We start from the raw sequence: 20,292 nt of genomic DNA, 5'->3' as shown, positions 1-20,292 counted from the left end.
GATAATAATTCAGTGTGATGGGGTGCCGAGGTGACTCAATTGGTGCTTACCTGCCTTAGGCTCAGGTCATGATCCGAGGGTCCTGGGATAGAGTCCCAGTCTGGTTTCCTGCTCTGCAGGAAACCTGCTTCTCCTTCTGCCTCTGCCCCCTCCCCTCTGCTTGTGCTATCTCTCTCTGTCAAACGAATAAATAAAATCTTTAAACATTTTTTTCAGCATGATTTACATTTTCTCACTGATATCACACTGTGTATGAATGAGCCAAATTTGAAGCCCCAAGAAGGGAAATGCTTATTCATGACCTAGCTATGCAGCTATGAGAATTTATGCTGAAATGGAAACTTTCTATAATACAAATCAAAATGATTTTACAGGACTTTTTATCATGACTCAATATGCAAAAGATTTTAATTATAATTCACAGAGTTCTATAATTTGACTAAAAGAACTACAGGGAAAACTTGAAGACTGCTTTGTTAATATTGGCAAATGTAGAGCTACTTTTTAAATTTATGTAATTCTCTTTAGAATTTGCTGTTATTACTAGGTTGACATAGGAAGGAATTTATTAAACTTGGAGAGTTATGCTTTTGCTTCAAAGTCAAATCCATTCTGCAGACATCATGAACCTGTTTTTTCAATGTGTATGGAAATATGAATCAATGATTTTTGCTACTTAATTTTATTGGAAAACAAGTATGTTTCAAACATTTTGATTATCTGAAGCTACTTTCTTAACTATAAATTTTATTGTTTATAGACAGATAAAATATTTTAATGAAATTTAGCATGTGAATTGAGATATGTTGTGTAAAAGTTCGTGGTATTGATTTATAATAAAAAATCTATATTTGATTTTCCCCAATAGCTCCTGGCACAAGGCTCCTCAAATCTTTGCAAGGTCCTTGTGATGAGAACTATCGGGACATCTTTTGTATCTAGTTGCCGAAATAGCACTAGAGGGGAAAAAGGTGAAATTGTTTTTCATAAGAAGCTCTTCTCCACCACACCCAAGTTTATGTTAATGCAGTCACTTTTGGAAAGGCCCCAAGAATGGGAGCTGGTTGTCAAAGAAACCAACCATGACTAGAGGGTTGGAGTTTTCAGTCCTCCAGTAGGAAAAAAGACTCAAGGAAAGGAACATGAATGTCATTTCAGGGTTGGTATTTAAAGCTGAGGTCTGAGAGAGGGACTGGAGGTTGGCTGATCACCAGTGGCCAATGATGTCATCAATCACGTCTGCATAATGGAGACTCCATAAAAACTCAAAAGGACAGATTTCAGAGGGGCTCCAGGCTGATAAACACATGGAGGTGCTGGGAGAGTGGAACTCCTAGAGAATGTGGGAGCTCTACACCCCTTCCCCCATACCTTACCATATGTATCTCTTCCATCCAAGTATCCCTGAGTTATATCCTTTTATAATAAACTGGCAATTTAGTAACTAAATGTTTTCCTGGGTTCGGTGAGCTGCTCTAATAAATTAATCAAACCTGAGGAGGGGATTGTGAAAACCTCTGATTTATAGCTAGTTAGTCAGAAGCACAGGAGACAATCTGGATTTGGGATTGCCATCTGAAGTAGGGAAGGGCCGTCCTGTGGGACTGAGCCCTTAACCTATGGAATCTGACTCTATCTCTAGGTAGATAATGTTAGAATTGAGCTAAATTACAGGGCACCCAGCCGGTATAGCAGGATTGTTGGGGGTGTGGGAAACCCACACATCTGCTGTCAGAAGTGAAATAGTATTGTAGCAGAGTACTGAGAGTAGACTCTTAGGAGGGGTGTTTTTTCCTTTACAAATACATACTAGATTCTGAAAATTTTATTAAAAAAACCTAAAATATACTCATTAATAATTTTCATTTTGATTGAATGATCATACTTTAGACATAGTAGATTAAATAATATGTATTACTAAAATTAATCTTATCTATTTTTACTTTTTACAACATGGCTACTGGAAAATTTAAAGTTACATACGTCATTTGCATTATTTTTCTATTTGGCAAAGCTACTCTGGAGCATGCGGCAAGGTTAGAAACAGCTTTTTAAAAAATGTGCCGAACAGGGAGCCTGTTTGACTCAGTTGGTTAAGCGACTGCCTTTGGCTTAGGTCATGATCCTGGGTTCCTAGGATCGAGTCCCACATTTGCCTCCCCCTGCTCTGTGGGGAGGCTGCTTCTCTCTCTCCTTGCTACCCCTCCTGCTTGTGCTCTCTCTCTCTCCCTCTCTCTCTCTGTCAAATAAATAAATAAAATCTTTAAAAAATACTCAGAACAATAAGAGCTTACAAAATGGAAAAATAGATAAGGAAAGAGGATGGAAATAAGAAGGGACAGGGATCAGTGAGGAAAACATTTCAGGGAGGAAGTAGTGAAAATATCAAATACCACAGAGAGGTTAATTAAGATGTAATGGAGGGGGAGAAAAAAAAATATCCCCAATTGTTTAGAAGGAGGACTTGATTTCGATAAATGGGCATCTACTAGTTCTTCTAGGCTTGCTAAGCTTAATTAGGTGGGCCCAGTGTAATGTTTGGGAGAAGGACCAGAGAGGGGTGAATTACTTCACCTAACAGCAGGGAAAGAGTTGATGGCTCTGTGGGGGAGGAAGGTAGGGCCAGCAGAAATGTAGGTAAGGGGTAAAGGGGACAGATCCAAGGGGAAGGAAGAGAGAAGAGCCAGTGAGAAGTCTTGATACTAAATACCAGTGGGATGGAGGAGGCATGTACTAGTTCAGTGATGAGGAGGATGAAGAACTCCTCAAAAGAAGGATGACTAACATTATACTTGAAGTCGTTTGCTTTGGCTCAGTGTAGTCTATCTCCTGTGTTTTTGTCAAACTACTGACACGTTCTACTGTCCACATTCAGACCTGTATGAATGCAATTTTATATAAATAAAAGGGTTAAGTTGCAAGCATGGATTGTTCTAATGTAAAACAACATGCATGGGTTGTAAAATGCTCCACAGAACTAGTTGAATGAGGCCATCAATCCAGGATCACAGTGAGCCTGAAGAGACAGGGAGTGCTTTCTGTCCTAGAGAATGAAAATACTCAACTCTAGCCTATTCTAGCCATCCTGTCCCTTCTAAGGGAGACTGAGGGGTGGAGGACAACTGAGAAACATTTGTGAACTTCCTAGTCCAGAGACATTGGTACTCTAAAACATTGAAACCCAAGCACAGGACTATAAACTGTTTCCTCAACTCCACACCTTAGCACCAAATTGCTAAAAAACTATCTATAGAAGTACCTCTTATACAGCACATCACATCTGGCTGCCAAGAAAAAATATATATACTTACCAAAAGGTCCAAAACACAATTTGAAAAGGCAGACCAGGCATTAGAACCAGACATGGAAGGCATGTTTGAATTATCAGACTGGGAATTTGAAATGACTATGATTACTGTGCTCAGGGATCTGATGGATAACGTGGACAGCAGGAACAAACAGGCAATATAAGCGGAAAGATGGAAATCCAAAGAAAGAACCAAAAAGAAATACACAAAATAAAAACACTATAATAGAAATGATGAATGTTTTTGATGGGCTCATTAGTAGACTGAACATAGCTGAGGAAAGAAACTCTGAGCCAGAGGATGTATCAATAGAATTTCTGAAGGTGAAAAGCCAAGACAAAGACTTAAACAAAAGCAAAAAACAAAAAAGAAACAAGCAAAAAAAAAAAAAAACCCAGAACATCCGAGGACTGTGGGACAGCTACAAAAGATGTAGCACATGTGAGATGGGATGGCAGGAGAAGAAAGCAAGAAAGGAACAGAAATATTTGAGACAGTAACGACTAAGGATTTCTCCAAATTAATGTCAGACACCAAATCACAGATTCAGGAATTTCAGAAAACATTAAGCAGGATAGATAGATAGATACCCCCAAACCTACACCTAAGGGTATAGTTTTCAAATTATAGAAAATCAAAGATAACACACAAGATAAAAATACTACAACAGAAATGATGAAAGAAGAGTGAAAAAAAGTCAGAGGAGCAAAATGCCTTACCTACAGAGGAGCAAAGATAAGAATTACATCTGATTTCTCCTTAAAAACCATGCAAGCAAGAAGAGTAGAGTGTAATATTTAAAATGCTGAGAGGAAAACCCCACCAACCTAGAATCCTGTGCTCTGCAAAATGACCTTTCAAAAGTAAAGGAGAAATAAAAACTTTCCCAGACGAATAAAAGTTGAGGGACCTTCCTGCCAGTAGGTGTGCCTTGCAGGAAATATTATAAAGAAATTTCTTTAGAGAAAAGAAAAATAGCATAGGTCTGAAACTCTGAATCTCAGATCTGTATAAAGTAAGGAAGACCGTCAAAGAAGGAATTAGAAAGGAAAATAAAAATTATTTTTCTTATTTTAATTTATCTAACAGATAGCAGTTTGTGCAAAATAATAATGTCCACAATGTATTCGATTATGCATACTTATATATATGTACTTATATATGCATGCTTATGTAGATGGAATGAATGACTGCCAGGGTTCAAGGGATGGGAAGGAGGAATTAGGATTATTTTGTTATTATAAGGTGCTCAAACTATCTGTGAAGCAGTACAGTGTTATTTCAAAGTGAAACTAGATTAGCTGTAAATATATATTACAAACTCTAGAGCGACGACTAAAAAAGGTAAAAAAAAAAAAGAGTATAAACAGTAAATATACTAAGACTGGAGAGAAAATGGAATGCTCAGTTAAAACCATGAAAGGCAGAAAAAGGATGGAAGACAAAAAAAAAAACAGAAACAAAGAACAAGGCCAACAAATAGAAAACAGTAACAAATAGGACAGATACTGAGCCAACAGGGTAAGTAATCTCTTTGAATGTTAATGGTTTTAAGCACACTGGTTAAAAGGCAGAAGTTGTGAGTGTGTCAAAAATTCCAGCAGTGGAAAGTAAGTTTCGTCATCACTGTTGGGTGCTGGCGGAAGTTATGTTAGTCAGCAAACTAAGTGTGGTTAGCTGTGGACTGGACTATCACATAGCTTGGCTTCGGCTCAGAACTAACATACACTGGCATGGAGATGGTTGTGGGTTACAAGCTGACACTGAGACAACTGGTAGAACTGAGGGATCAATCTGTGCTTGGCAGGTCCTTACTAAAGTTTCTTAGACTTCCCTTAGTGTCTTTCAATTCATAAAGCAACTTTATTTTTATTACCTCATTTACTGAAAGACTGAAATTAGTGTCTAGGTATATGTTTTGTAACTTCAGAGGGCTGCATCAGGTTAACAAGAAAGTCAGACTAGAGATTAATGTGATGAAAATTATTATAAGATGTATAAAGTAAAGGAGACTATTTAGCCTGGAAAAGATAATCAAGTGCAGTTCCTTCCTAAATACTGGATGGATGGATGGATGGATGGATGGATGGATAATGGAATAATGGATGGTTGAAAAGAGCAACGATGGAGGAAATTTAACAGTGACCTTCAGGTTTGCAGAAACTCCTACACAAACTGTTCACAGAATTTTTAATATTTCTTACAAGGAGATATGCTGGCAATGAATTCTCTCCGTTTTTTGTTAAACCAAGATCTCCTGAAAATTTTTTGAGCGCAAGTCATAGGAGGATGAGATTTTGACCTGCAATTAAAAGTAAAGGCACTAAAACTAAGGATCCCTCCTTCATACACTGGCCCTGCCAAAATCCCTTCTCTGTATTTTTCAGTTGTCATTACCTGATAATCTTATACTTCGCTGAGAGCAGCGGGGCTAGTTCTCATTCCTAGATCATTTTCTGTTGGTGAGGAGTTGCTTGGCTTACAGAAGGGGGCATATGCCATTGGTGTTGATGGCAGAGTGCTGAGCATCTGTATAGTCAGAGAGTTTTAAGGAAACTGAGTTGAGCCTATTGAAGAGGACCTATCTTCCCAGACCCACCCTGGTTTTTCCCATCTTCACCAAAGGCAGAGTTAGAGGAGGCTTGGTTAGCCTATAGCATAAAGCTATGATAAGACATGACACCAATCCTAGCACGTTACCGGTTTTTTTATGGGGTTCTTCAAAATGTGGTAGAAATGCCAACCTCTAAGATGTTTGAGTTGCGGACCTATAAGAATATTCACACCTTTTAGGTCTATTCCCCCCACCATATACATGTGATAAACACTACTTACTTGTTGTAGCATCTTTATCCCCTGCTCATGGCCTCTGAATCCCAGATGTGGTACTTCTAGCCTCCACCTAACAATTAGAGCAAGTGCAAGAGTTTAAATATGTTTGCCATTCTAGGATTGATGATTTCTCAAGTTATTCTGAGTACAACATTTTAAAAATAATTCTAGGTAATGAAAAGAATCAGCTCCATTCACTCTCTAACTCACCAACATAATCTCCTGATTACACCATCAATGTGCTTTCATGATTGTTCAATTATCTGATGCCTTTGTATAGATTCTTGGAATTAATCCTATCTATTCTAGATTATAGCTTGTCCTAAATATAAACCTTCATGTAACTTTTTAATTAAATTGACTTTATTGATCACTTTCTGTGTAAGGGATAGAGAAACAAAGATACATAAGAAAGAAGGTAGATCCGTTGAACAATAACTGTGTGGTGAGTGCTGTTCTGGTGGTTCAAAGGTTATATAAGTTCAGAGAAAGAGTATTTTTGCTTGGGTGGTAGTGACCGGTTTCACTGAAGAAGTACAGGCCAAAAGGACTTTGAAAATAAAGAGAACTTTATTAGATGGAAAAGAGGCTTTATGGATAGTAAAACAGTAGGAAAAAAGACTTAAGGAAAGGAACATGGATGTCATGTCAGCAATGGTGTTTAAAGCTGGAGAATGGAGCACGTTGTTGAGCTAGAGGCATTGATGGGAGATGAGGGGTTTGAAGGACTTAGAACGAAGTTTAGGTATTATCTTACTTGCAATGGAAAGTCACCTGGGGCTTTGGAAAACTGACTTGGCCAGTGTGATTTATAATAAAAATATATATTTGTTCTTCATCTAATTTCTGGCACAGAGCTCCAAAAACTGTTGGAATTTCCTGTGATAAAAACTATAAAGATGTCTCTTGTTATGTTAATGAGGTGTCTTTGTGAAGCACTAAAGGATGGGAGGTAGTTGCTGGTTCAACCAGCTGCATGATTGGAGGGTGGCAACTTTCACCGCCACCCTCCTGACCTCTGGTTGTTAAATCAATCACCAATGACCAATGATTTAATCAGTCATGCCTATGTAATGAAGCCTCCCTGAAAACTCAAAAGGACAATGTTCAAGAGCTTCCAGGCTGGTGAATACGCAAAGATTCAAGGAGACTGGCACACCTGTAGAAAGAATGGAAGGTCCATGCCCCTTCCCCATACCTTGTCCTATGCACTTCTTCCATCTGACTATTTCTGAGTTACATTCTTTTGTAATAAGCATGTAATCTAGAAAATAAAATGATGAGTTAGGCTTATTGTAAACCTTAAACAACAGAAAATATAACAATTAATTACGACTAATGAATCAATAGTGGGGATAATATTTATGAAAAAGAACTAAATTAATCCAAAAAGGCAGAAAAAGAAGAACAAAGAAGCAAAACAGATGGTACCAATAGAGAACAAGATGATAGTCTTAAAACCAATCATATCAGTAATTCCATTGTATGAAAGTGGTCTAAAGACACAAATTAACAGGCAGAAATTTACAAATTGAGTACAAAAGCAAAACTTAACTGTATACTATCTATAAGAAATCTATTTTAAATATAAAGACACAGCTCAGTGGGGCGCCTGGTTAAGCCTCTGCCTTTTGTTCAGGTCATGATCTCAGGGTCTTGGGATCAAGCCCTGCATTGGACTCTCTGCTCAGCAGGGAGCCTGCTTCCCCCTCTCTCTGCCTGCCTCTCTGCCTACTTGTGATCTCTGTCTGTCAAATAAATAAAATCTTTAAAAAAAAAATTTATGTGATATAACTAAGGCAGAATATAGCATTAAGTGATTATATTAGAAAAGACAAAAAGAGGGGCGCCTGGGTGGCTCAGTGGGTTAAAGTCTCTGCCTTGGGCTCAGGTTATGATCCCAGGACCCTGGGATCGAGCCCCTCATCAGGCTCTCTGCTCAGCAGGGAACCTGCTTCCCTTCTTCTCTCTCTGCCTACTTGTGATCTCTGTCTGTCAAATAAATAAATAAAATCTTAAAGAAAAAAAATACAAAAGATCTCAAATCAATGACGTAATGTAGTGAGAAAAAGAACAATTTAAATCCAAAAAAGGAGAAGGCAAGAAATAATGATGTCTAAAATCAATGTAACAGAAAACAGATAAATGAAAGAAAACTAGTAAAACAAAAAGCCGGTTATTTTAAAAGATAAATAAAATTGATACATTTCTAGTTAGACCAGTAAAGTAAGCCAGAAAGGAAACACAAATGAGCAATGTCAGAAATCTAAAGAAGGGGCACCTGGGTGGCTCATTCGTTAAGTGTCTGCCTTTGGCTCAGATCATGATCCCAGGGTCCTGGGATCCAGCCCCACATCAGGCTCCCTGCTCAGCGGGAAGCCTGCTTCTCCCTCCCCCACTCCCTATGCTTGTGTTCCCTCTCTTGCTGTGTCTTTCTCTGTCAAATAAATAAATAAAATCTTAAAAAAAAATCTAAAGGATTTATCACTGCAAATCTTATAAGTATTGAAGAATAATATGGTATTATGAGCAATTATGTGCCAATAAATTCAATAGCTTAGATGAAATGAAGACATTCCCTAAAATACACTACCAAGATGCAGAGAAGAAGAAATAGGATATCTAAATAATACTATATCTATGAAAAATTTGATTTCTTGGTTGAAAATATTCAAAGAACAACCCAGCCCCAGAAACAACCTTGATTTCATTTGTGAATCATACTAATCCTACACAAAAACTGTCTCACATAAAAAAAGAGTTCTGAATACCTCTCTCCTCATTTGTTGAGACCAAATTTATCTTAATAGCAAAATTAGACAAAGACACAGCCGTGTCTTTACATCTAAAGATGTAAAAATTTTTAACAAAATGCTAACACATTGAACCCAGGAGTATCTAAAAAGGATAATAAATCATTAATAGAGTCTACCTCATGTATATAAAGTTGGCTTAATGTTTAAAAATAACCAATACAATTCATCATCTTAACAGAATAAAGGGGAGGAATATATGAATATTTTGGATGAAAATGAAAACACAGCAAATTACCAGTGTATCACCAATCAGAATTGTTATAAATAAAAACAAAATATTAAAAGTAAGCATGAATGTGGCACAACTGGCCATTCTTTTATTGAAGGGCACATACATGTTGCAATTTCTTTGGAAAACCATACAGTCATTCCTTACAAAATTAAACACATCTCAGCATACAGATGAGCAATTGTTCTCTTAGATGTTCATATTTATACAAGTGAAATGAAAACATACACACCCAAAATTTGTGTAGAAATGTTAATCATAAAGCTTCAAACTGGAAACAACTGTTAGATACATCGAATGTGAATTCATCACAGAAACTGTATCTTCCCAACAGAATATTACTCAACAGAAAAATATAATTAACTTTCTGTGCATGCAACAATATTGATAAATTTCAAAAAATTAGTTGAATAAAAGAAATCGGACCCAAAAAACACATATTGTATGACTCCATTTACATTATTTTCGAATAGGCAAAGTGAAAGTCTAAGTATAGAAAACCCATCAGGGGATGCTTGGGAGCCGTCCTGATGGAGGGGAGTTGAATGGAAAGAGTAATGGGAAAATGTGAGGGGTAATATATACTAAATCTTGAGTCTGACTGTGATTACATGAGTATATATCATACAGTTGTCAAACTCATTGTACTATGTGTTTGAAATCAGTGTAATAAATCCATAAAATTGATTTAAAATTTTAAAGAAAGCCAATAGAAGACAGTAGCTGACAAATATAAAGAAGAAATCTTGTCCAGGAACTTTCTGAGAGCTCAATTCACATTTTTGGTTTACCTCTGCTAACACAAATGTAAAACCAGAAACGTCCAGGGCTGATTTAAGAACTTAATAAATACAAATATCACAAGATCATCAGCAGGTTTATTCAGTGTTGTCCTTCTACCTTATTTTTACTTTGTCAATCTCTTTTCCATTTGCAATATTAGAAGTTAATCTCATTTGAATTAGCAACCTATATTGTTCCAAACCACAGGAGAAAGAGGTGTTATGTAAAATATTGGTATGGCAAAACTGCATTGTAAAATAGAGCTTTGGGGGCACCTGCGTGGCTCAGTGTTTTAGGCGTCTGACTCTTGATTTCAGCTCAGGTCATGACCTCAGGGTCATGAGATCAGGCCCTGTGCTTGGCTCTGTGCTGGGTGTGGAGCCTGCTTAAGATTCTTTCTTCCTCTCCTTCTGCCCCTCTCCCTGCTCTCTCCCACTCTCAAAAATAAATAAATAAATAAATAAGTAAAATAAATGATAATGTATTTATAAAAGTAAGATAATAAAAATTACAAAACAAAAAATGTCATTTATTTCATTTATAATTATGTATCTCACTAATCATATATATATATATATATTTACTGAGTGACTACTATGTGTCAGGTGTTGTGCTAGCCGTAATGAGGAAAACAAAGTCATTTCCCAGATGGGAGAGATAGTCATTAATCCAATAATACACAAATGTGCATAGTGTTTTATAGTGTGTTGTAACCTCCTTTTGTACTTAACAATATATTGCAAATCTATTTCCATGTCATTTATATTTTTTTCATAATTTTTAATGTCTGCTTAGTATCCAACTTTATGGTTCTACTTTTTTTTTTAGCCAAATTTCATTTTATTAGCTATTTAAGAATCCTCCTTCAATCTTCTATTTTTGCTGTTCTTAATGCTGATACCAGTGTAGCAAAATCTATGTACCTATCATAAGTATTTTCCAAGGATGATAATTCTAAGAAATGAACTTAGTTAAAAGATATAGATGCTAAATAATTCGACATGTATTGCTACATCTGTGATTTTATGTTAGACATTTATAGACTTAATATGTTTACGTGGTCAGGTTGCATGTGATCTTGCATCATCAATGCAAAAGAAACACATTTAATTGTGTCCACTGAGACTTTGCCTCCCCTGAACTGAATGCCTATAAAATGTTTCTGTCTAGGGAAATGAGGTACAGAAACTACTGGTTGTTCTAGTTTTGAATGGTCACAATTCAACCTTTAAAACTTCCATGTTTCTGCTAATTAGCCACACAAACAGATACTACACAAACAGTATTATGAAAAAATAATTTTAACATGAGTTCCTCTGTTGTTGCAACCAATCACGTTCTCCAAAATTTAATCTGGGAAATATAAACGCAGAAAAAAAGAACAGTCTGGACTAATGCTAGTGCTGATTGTCCAGAATTTCTTGTTGATTTTTCTTGGTGGGTATTTTTAGGCTAACTCTGTTTCTTAGAAAACACATGGATGTGTTCCCTTCTCATTCAATTGATGTAAATATTTTTGACATTAATGGGATACTACATGAAGACCAAGTACACAAAATATCAGCTTATAAACTGATAGCAGTAGAAACAACAATTCATACAACTAGAATTTACATAAATTCTTTCTGCCCTGTTTCCAATGGATAGAGCTAAAAAACACTCAATTGCAGACACAATTTAACTCATTACACAAAATAAGGGCGCTGTGTTCTTCTCCAACTCTTTAGGTAATTTCTTTTGAGATTGAAAGTAACTTTATAACACTTTTCAAGGAAGGAAGCCATTCCTTTTAAAAGGTGTTTATCTTTAAATGTAATGAATAAGCCTTTTTTTTTTTTCCTTGTAAAAGGCATTCTAAAGATCACAGCAGGTTCAGAATTACAATGTTCTGCTCATCATCAGAAACTTAGGAATGCTGAGATAGTAATCAAGTGTGCTAGAAAACCCATCTCATACCAGTTCAAGTTTTCTTTGTAATAAATTTCCTAATCCCCATCCCCACAAACCATATCACTTTTTTTTTTTAACAAATCTAAAATGAAAGGTTTACAGGCATAGACAAATATTGACCTGTAAAATCCACAAAGATCCATATATTCTGACAATGGCAACCTACTCACAGCAGAGGAATAGGGAAGGATTAGGGAAAAATACAATTTTTCGTTAATGGCACTCAACATTGTCATTATATTCCTCCAAATTTAGATCTTCTTAAGCTTAGTGGTTGCTGATAATAATAATCTCAACAGCAATAATAATCATTTCTTCATTAAAATTGTGATAATTTAAGGTATTTTAGACTGGTGTCTACCTGAGACAGGGATCTCTCCTCTACTCAAATCATGACTTTAAGCTATAGGTTGTATGTATTTATAAGCTGAGTAAATTTAGGCTATGATTGTATTAGACCTTGTGTGATATACTGTGAAACTTAAAGATAAAATCCTAATGATTCCCCTAACAGGGCGTGTTAGACTTCCTAGTCACATAATACAGTAGAATTCAAAATATTTAAACCATTTGATTTACTCTTTTATCACTTAAAAACGCATATAATTGTGAGTTTGGTCTATTGAATATTCTGAGTGTCCTTGGCTGTGGCATCATTTCCTAACTGTACCCACGTTCAAATTTGTATCAGTTGGGATGCCTTGGCTTCAAGAAAAAGAATTCTGAATTATAAGTGACTTCAATAACAGAGCTCATTAGGGTGCCTGAGGTGGCTCAGATGTTAAGCGTCTCAGATCATGATCCTAGGATCCTGGGATCCAGCACCCCTGTGGGGCAGGTGGGCTCCTTGCTTAGCAGGGAGGCTGCTTCTCCCTCCGCTTTGCCCCTCCCCCGCTTATGATTGTGGACAGACGCACGTGCCCTCTCTCTCTCTCTCTGTCAAATGAATAAATAAAATCTTAAGATGACAACAACAACAGAGGTTCATTAATAAAACTAAAGCTGCAAAAATCCCAGGTTTGGGGCTTCAGCAGGTTTGCAAGGCAGAGGTCTCACCTGGCTGGAGGGTGCCTCTCTGATTCTGCTCACTTCACCATCCTAGGAGGTTGGGGGTCACAGCCACAGACCACACCTCCACTTATCTGAACCCCAAACTTGCAAGATACCAGCAGTTTCTTTTGTGGATATCTCACTCTTATCAAGGAAGAAAAGGTGTCAAAGAACGATCCTAGTTCCCAATCCCCCAAATGGATCTCTCCTCAAGTCTCCTTGGCCAGAAAAGGATCATCAGCAAAGCCTCACCTGAAAAGGAAATCAGAAAGCTAGTTTCTAGGATTTCAACCTTAGTAGTGCAGGAGGCAAGCTCAGGACTACAAGAGAGGAGTTGGAGGAAGGCTATTGGCCAGGCAACTATGGCACTTTCCGAGTAAAGGGAAAAAGATGATGATTTCACTTGTGACTCTTATTATTTGAGGGTTTTGATAGAGGCTGTGGAAAGAGAGAGGAAAGCATTTCCCATATCAATTTACTTTCTTACTTTGTGAGACAACAGTTTCACAACTTCCCTTCTCCTCACATTTCTAGAAGTCCCCTTCCCTACCATCATTCTCCAGTCTATGGACTTTGTCCTTGTTTCAGTTACAAACTAGAAGGATTCCAAAAAGGATATCCTGGTGTCCTTGTCATTCAACCCACTACCCTACTGGGACCTGAACACAGGAGTGACCGTCTGCATTTTTGATTTGGTCGATAGACTCTCTTTTGTTGCCAGTTTCCAAACGTACCCAGGGCATCTCATCTTTTCTCATCTTCAAGGTCTTGACTCCCCAGACACACTCATCTCTCTCCCGTCTCAGCTGGAGTCATCTTGTCAATATGCCAATATGCTGTAATTGCCTTCTTCTTAATAAAACAAAAGAAAAATCACCCTGGACTCTTGATATTCCACTAGGAATCCCAGTGTTTTTACAGTTCATTTTTATAGTAAAACATTTGGAAAGATTTGGCTCTACGAGTTGCTGCTTCTTTACCTTATTTTTACCTCAACTTAGTCCAATCGGGCTTGGAACCTGCAGGTTTGCTAAAACCATGTTATTATTAACTATTTACTTTGACAAATCTTAACAAGCCCAGTTTTTCTCAGCCACCAGCTTTTGAGACAGCTGAATGTCTTCCTCTTGAAAGCACTTCTTCCCTTGGCTTCAGGGGACTGCATTGGTCTGGCTTTCTTCTCATCCATTTGTAGCTCTTTCTTGCCTTCTCAATGTGGAAGCCGCGGGGGACCCAAGCTTTGGCTGTGTTCTATTTTTCATTCCTCCACTCAGGCGTGGAGGTCCTCCTCAGAGCTCTCAGATTTAAACACCCTGAGCTCCTCACCAGCTTTCTCTTGTGTACCTATCCATCTACTTGACATATCCTCCAATAGACAACTCTTCCAAATCAGAACTTGATTGCCACCCATCACCAACTCCTTCCTGGGTCCCCAGTAAATAATCATCTCTATTCATCTGGGTATACAGGCTGGAAATTCAGCATTTATTCTTGATTCTTCCCTTTCCCTCATTCTCCGCAGCTTTTCTACCAGCAAGTTTGGTCATATATACACATTTTCCCCACTTCCATTGCCGCCTACCATCGTCATCTTTAATGTTGATTATGCATTGGCCTCCAAGCTGGTCTCCATGCTTCCACTCTTGTTCATCTATAATATAGTGTTCACATGACTTCCTAGATCACTCTCCCCAAAATCCAAAATTGTGCCTTGACCTGTAATACCTGCTTGCTCTGGCTCCCTCCCTGACTCTACACTTACCTTCTGTATGCTTCTTTTTAACTACTGCCTTCCAGACACAGTATCTCCTAATTGTTCTTCACACGAGTCATGCTTATTTTATTCTGAAAGTTCTTCCAGTTGCTGTCCACTCTGCCAAGAGTAATGGTCTTGCAGCCACTCTTCTCATGCCTTGCACGCTGCTGAATTTCCATCTGTATTCAGACCCTATGTCAAGAAGTCTTCAGTGCTCGTCCTACCTTCAGTTGTACCTCTCAGCATTCCTCAGTAAGGAATTTCTATTTCCTTACTCTGCTGTATTTTTTCATATTCCTTATCTCTATATTATATTAATATGTTTATTTGTTGTATGTATATTATGTGTACTTGTTTACTACAGTGTAAGCTCTATAAGGACAGTTGTGTTTATTGCTATATCCCCATCCCATAAAATAGTGCTTACTCATAGTAATCAATACTATATATTTGTTGAATGAATGAATGAATGAAAAAAACTGGAACCCCTTTTTAACATTGTTGGGGAGAAAAGAATGGCTTCTAGGAGTATGAAAACCCTGCATTATATGAGATCTTAAATATTAAATATATTTAGCGATAGACTGGCAATACGTCCATACAGATTCTACTTATAAACTTCTAGGAGAACAGGGAGTGTATGTATTTTATTCAATTTGCTTAGCCACTAAAGAACTAACTATATCATAGAGTCTCAGGACCATGGTGAGAAAGGCGCCATTATTATATATTTGATTGCCAAGTATTTTTTGAATCTTTAACCAAAGGTTTTTCCTGATAAAACCATACTGAAAATAACAGGAAATATACACATCTGTATATAAGAAAAGATCCCATAGCTTTGTTTTAAAAGCTCATACCAAATCCAACTCTGGAACTCCACCGTGATGAGAAGCCTGACCTAAAGAATATTTTATTGGTCTCAGCCTGGGGTTCCACAAGCAGTAGGGGCCATGTAAACTTTGCAGTGTTCAGTGAATAGAAAGCAAAACCTCTGTGGTCCTTGGAAAGACATGTGACCCCAACCCAAGTGCTTAGCAAAAGAACAGGGGTCTTTACTGCAGCTCCCATCAACTCAGGTTTTTGACCTCCTATAAGCTGCATGGAATGTAGGCCCCGATCTTCACTTGAGGCAACCTGTCCCTCTCATACTTTGTTCCCCAGTCAGTTCTTCAGTCTCAGAGTTTCTGAGATCCTTCTGAGCCCTTGGACAGTTCAAGTCACTTCAAAAGCGAAAGTTCCCAATTCTCTAAGAGGGGCAAGGACTAAAGGACAACACACTTCGTTCTTCTGAATGCTTTTATAGCAGGCAGAATAGTCCACTAATCCACAAATTACCATCTCCATTTACTTTCTGCATGGACACAATGTGCATCCTCTGCCCTAGGACAAACACATCTGTTGCCATATATATTGCATGTAGTCTGGGGGCTCCAAGATTCTATAATGACTGAGGCATTGATGATAGCATGAAAAGATGACTCAGTGACAGGAAAGGACAATGATGTGACTGTTACCATTGTTACCAAGTAATAAAGATGTAACTATTGTATACTGCTACTTCGAAAATCTATCCAATACGATCAAAGTGTCAACAATTATTTAATTATGATGTTTCATGTTGGTGTTAATAGGAATGCAAGTCATAAGAAGAGAAAGTCATCCCTTTAATAAAGTAAATGGCTTTAAATGATTCTTGAACACTTTCACAGAAGGTCAGCGTCAGAGGCTAAGGATATAAAAATGACTAAAACATAGCCCCTTCTCAAAGAATCACAGCTTAGGACAATGCCTCTTTAGCAGAAAATGTGACAATTTACATATTACATTTTTGTTTCCTTGAGATATTCAGCATCACTTTCATGAAAGAGATATCAATTATGTGTAATCCTTAATTTTCTAGGGAATTAATAAAAAAATAATTCATGAAATTTGGTTCTGTCAATAGGAGATGGTAGGAAAAACTAGCAACAGCATATCATATCATTTCAGTTACAGATCTTTAGAATGCAATTATAATCGAATTTTCACATTGCTAGAATCCAAATTTCCATCTAACGTAAAAATTAATATAATAGTTACAGAAATTCTGACTCCCAAAGCTTGGATTTTGTGACAGAAGTGGAAAGGAACTTTATATTTTCTTATGAGGATGCACTTATCTCACTGTAATTATTAACAAAGTATTCCCTATCTGGGTTTCTATGAACGTTCTTGTATGACGCGTACTGCTAGGTGAGAAACATGTACATAAGTTTTTTGTTTTTGTTTCTGTTTTTTGGAGCCACAGTAATTTTGCTAGTAAGAGCGTTGTTGTGATACCTGATGACAAGCATACTTTAGAGGTGCATAATCTATTGGTTCTATGGAATTTTATAGAACCTATCAGAAAGCTGCAACACTTGTTAACAGTTGGGGTAGGAAAGCTCTTGATAATTATTTGGCTAAATGGAAGTTATTGGAAAGCTACTTGAAATATATTTTATGTTACTATGGCACAAATAGAGATACAAATATTTTTAGATTTTGTATACTCTTAGACTGACAATTTTGTTCCGTATGAAACACAGTATTTTTGAGGCTGATGTCTAAGTTGAAATGGTTCTAATACTTTTTTTTTATTATCTTTTTTTTTATTTAACTTTTTTTTCCCAATTTATTTATTTTCAGAAAAACATTATTCATTATTTTTTCACCACACCCAGTGCTCCATGCAAGCCGTGCCCTCTATAATACTCTTTTAACATACTGCGTGTTTTGGCTATGAGATTACTTTTGAGCAAAAATGCTCCTCATAAATTTACAAATATCTAAGCCAGAGTTTTGGTGATTCTTATGCAGTGTCACTTCTAATTTCTAAAAGGGAAGGATATAATTGATAAACATTAGAAATACAATGTAAATATTTACATTTGAAAGAGAATTTAGAAAAAAAAAAGCATAATACTTCACCTTGCTATCCCATATAAGTAATTTTGGAAAAATGCCAAGTATAGTGTTCAACTAGATTTAGTGCAGAAGGTGCTGTGAGTCTGAGTCACAGACTATTGTGTTTCCAATTCTCGCCCCTAGAAACACAGAGATAGATGACTCTAGAGTTGCTATAGAAGGTGGAATTTTCCGATTCACCCAGAGCAGTCCTGCTTTTGTTCTCTCTAAGCATTGACATTCCCCATATAATTTGGAGCTGACTTTAACAAACAAAATAAAAGCACTCTTTTCACTTAAACACCTATGACTTGGTTAGGTGAAACCATGGGTAGAATGGAGTAGAGAAGAAAAAGAATGTTTAAAGTGCTCATTATCTTGTGACTTAAGTACGAGGATGTTTATTCCAGCATTCGCTCCTTGATTTACAAGTATTTACTGAACATGTGCTACAAACTTGGCACTATTTGGACATCCTTAGTAATAGCATAATTTAAAAAAAATCTAAATGTCTGTCAGTATGGGATTGGTTGAATAAGCTGGGGTCTATCCAGTCTCTGGGAAACTATATAGATTTTTAAAAAAATTTAAGTTGGATTTCTTGGTATTAATTTAAACATCTGTTAAAAGTATGTTCCTTTTTTTTCCCCCAAGATTTTATTTATTTATTTGGCGGAGAGAGATCACAAGTAGGCAGAGAGGCAGGCAGACAGAGAGAGAGGAGAAAGCAGGCTCCCTGCAGAGCAGAGAGCCAGATGCGGGGCTCGATCCCAGGACCCTGAGATCATGACCTGAACTGAAAGCAGAGGCTTAACCCACTGAGCCACCCAGGTGCCCCTAAAAGTATGTTCCTTAAAGAAAAACAAGTTATACAGAATATGTACATTATATACACACCTATATATTCTAAATTATAGAGAAAATGATCCCATTTTTGTAAGCAAGGGGGAAAAAAACCTCTTTAATATAAGTGGGATGCTTGTATGTGTTTAGGTGAACATAGAGGGAGTATGGTAGAATATGGGGCATATAGTTTACATTGTTTTTCTCAAGGTTTGGTGTTGAAGATCAGAGAGAGAGGACTAGGCATACACTTGGTATAGTTGGGACTGTTTATTTTTGTATAGATTGCTGTACTGTTTGACTTGTAAGGATGAGCACACATTACTCTACTAAATCCATAATACAGAAAATATTTTAAAACAAGTTTCTCTTGCAGCACCTAGGTGACTCAGTCAGTTAACCATCTGCCTTTGGCTCAGGTCATGATCCTAGGGTTTTAGGCTCAAGCCCCAAGTTGGGCTCCGTGCTCAGCAGGGAGCCTGCTTCTTCCTCACCCTCTGCTGCTTCTCCTGCTTCTGCCCTCTCTCTGTGTTAAGTAAATAAATAAAAACTTAAAAACTAAACTAAACAAAAAAACACGAATTTCTCTTTTAGTGTTGCCACAGGAAGCCTGTTAAATTTAAGTGTGACCTTAAGTCGTAATAGACAAGAACTGTTAAATTTACTTTAAATTTTTATGCTGAGAATAATAGTCCTTCAAACTTATATATATCTGAAAAAGACTTTGTGCTCTTACTGAGTTCTAATCAAGTTGTTTGTCTTAAAAATTTTTAGATACGAAAAAACATGTATTTATTTACATACAGCCGACACACAAAGTTACATTAGTTTCTGGTTTATAACTTAGTGATTTGACAAGTGTGTATATATATATATATTGCTATGTTCACCACAAGTCCTGTTACCCAAAGAAAATGAAAACACTAATTCAAAAAGGTATATCTACCCCTATGTTTATCGCAGCATTATTTACAATAGTCAAGATATGCAAGCCATGTAAGTGTCCATCAATAGATAGATGGATAAGGAAGATGAGATATATACATATACATATTCCATAGCTATAAAAAGGATGAGATTGTGTCATCTGAGACAACATAGATGGTCCTAGAGGTTATCGTGCTAAGTAAAATAAGGCAGATTGAGAAAGACAAATAGCATATGACTCCACTCAGAAGTGGAATCTGAAAAACAAATCTATTTTTAAGTAAAATTTTAGATATAATTATATATATTAAAATGCAACCACTCTGGTTTACAGTTCAGTTAATTTTGAGAAAATATATGCACTCATAGAAACTTAATCAAGATCTAGTACATTTCCAGCATACCTACAAGTTTCTTTTATGTACCTTTGCAGACAGTAACTCTCATACTTCCAGACTTAGGCAACCACCATTTGATTTCTATCACCATCAGTTACTATTATTTACTTCATAATGTATTAATAGAATCATGTACTATGTACTCTATTCTTTTGGCTTTTTGCTCAAAGTAATGTTTTTGAAATTAATCCATGTCATGATGTCATTCCTTTTTACTGTTGAATGGCATTCCATTGTATAACTATACATCATAATTCTTCATCTATTTACCATTTTCTACACATTCATAAATGGATATTTATACTGGTTCCAGTTATTAGTTATTATAAATAAAGTGGCTACAAACATCCATGTGAGATATATATGTATATGGATAGGTATATATACGTGTGTGTGTGTGTGTGTATATATTTTTTTCATTTGGGGCAAATACCTAGGGGTGAAATTACTGGAGTTGTATATTTAACTTTAT

At 36.7% G+C, this 20,292-nt stretch overlaps 1 pseudogene; it reads left to right on the top strand.

Annotated features, from left to right (window-relative positions):
• Positions 1-2,026: 2,026 nt before the first annotated feature.
• LOC122905347 overlaps positions 2,027-20,292 on the top strand; it is a 31,426-nt pseudogene continuing 13,160 nt past the window's right edge.

Source organism: Neovison vison, chromosome 4 (genome assembly GCF_020171115.1).
Source record: "Neovison vison isolate M4711 chromosome 4, ASM_NN_V1, whole genome shotgun sequence".
NCBI lineage: Eukaryota > Metazoa > Chordata > Mammalia > Carnivora > Mustelidae > Neogale > Neogale vison.
Note: the sequence above shows the minus strand (reverse complement) of the source record. Positions and strands in the feature narration are given on the sequence as shown.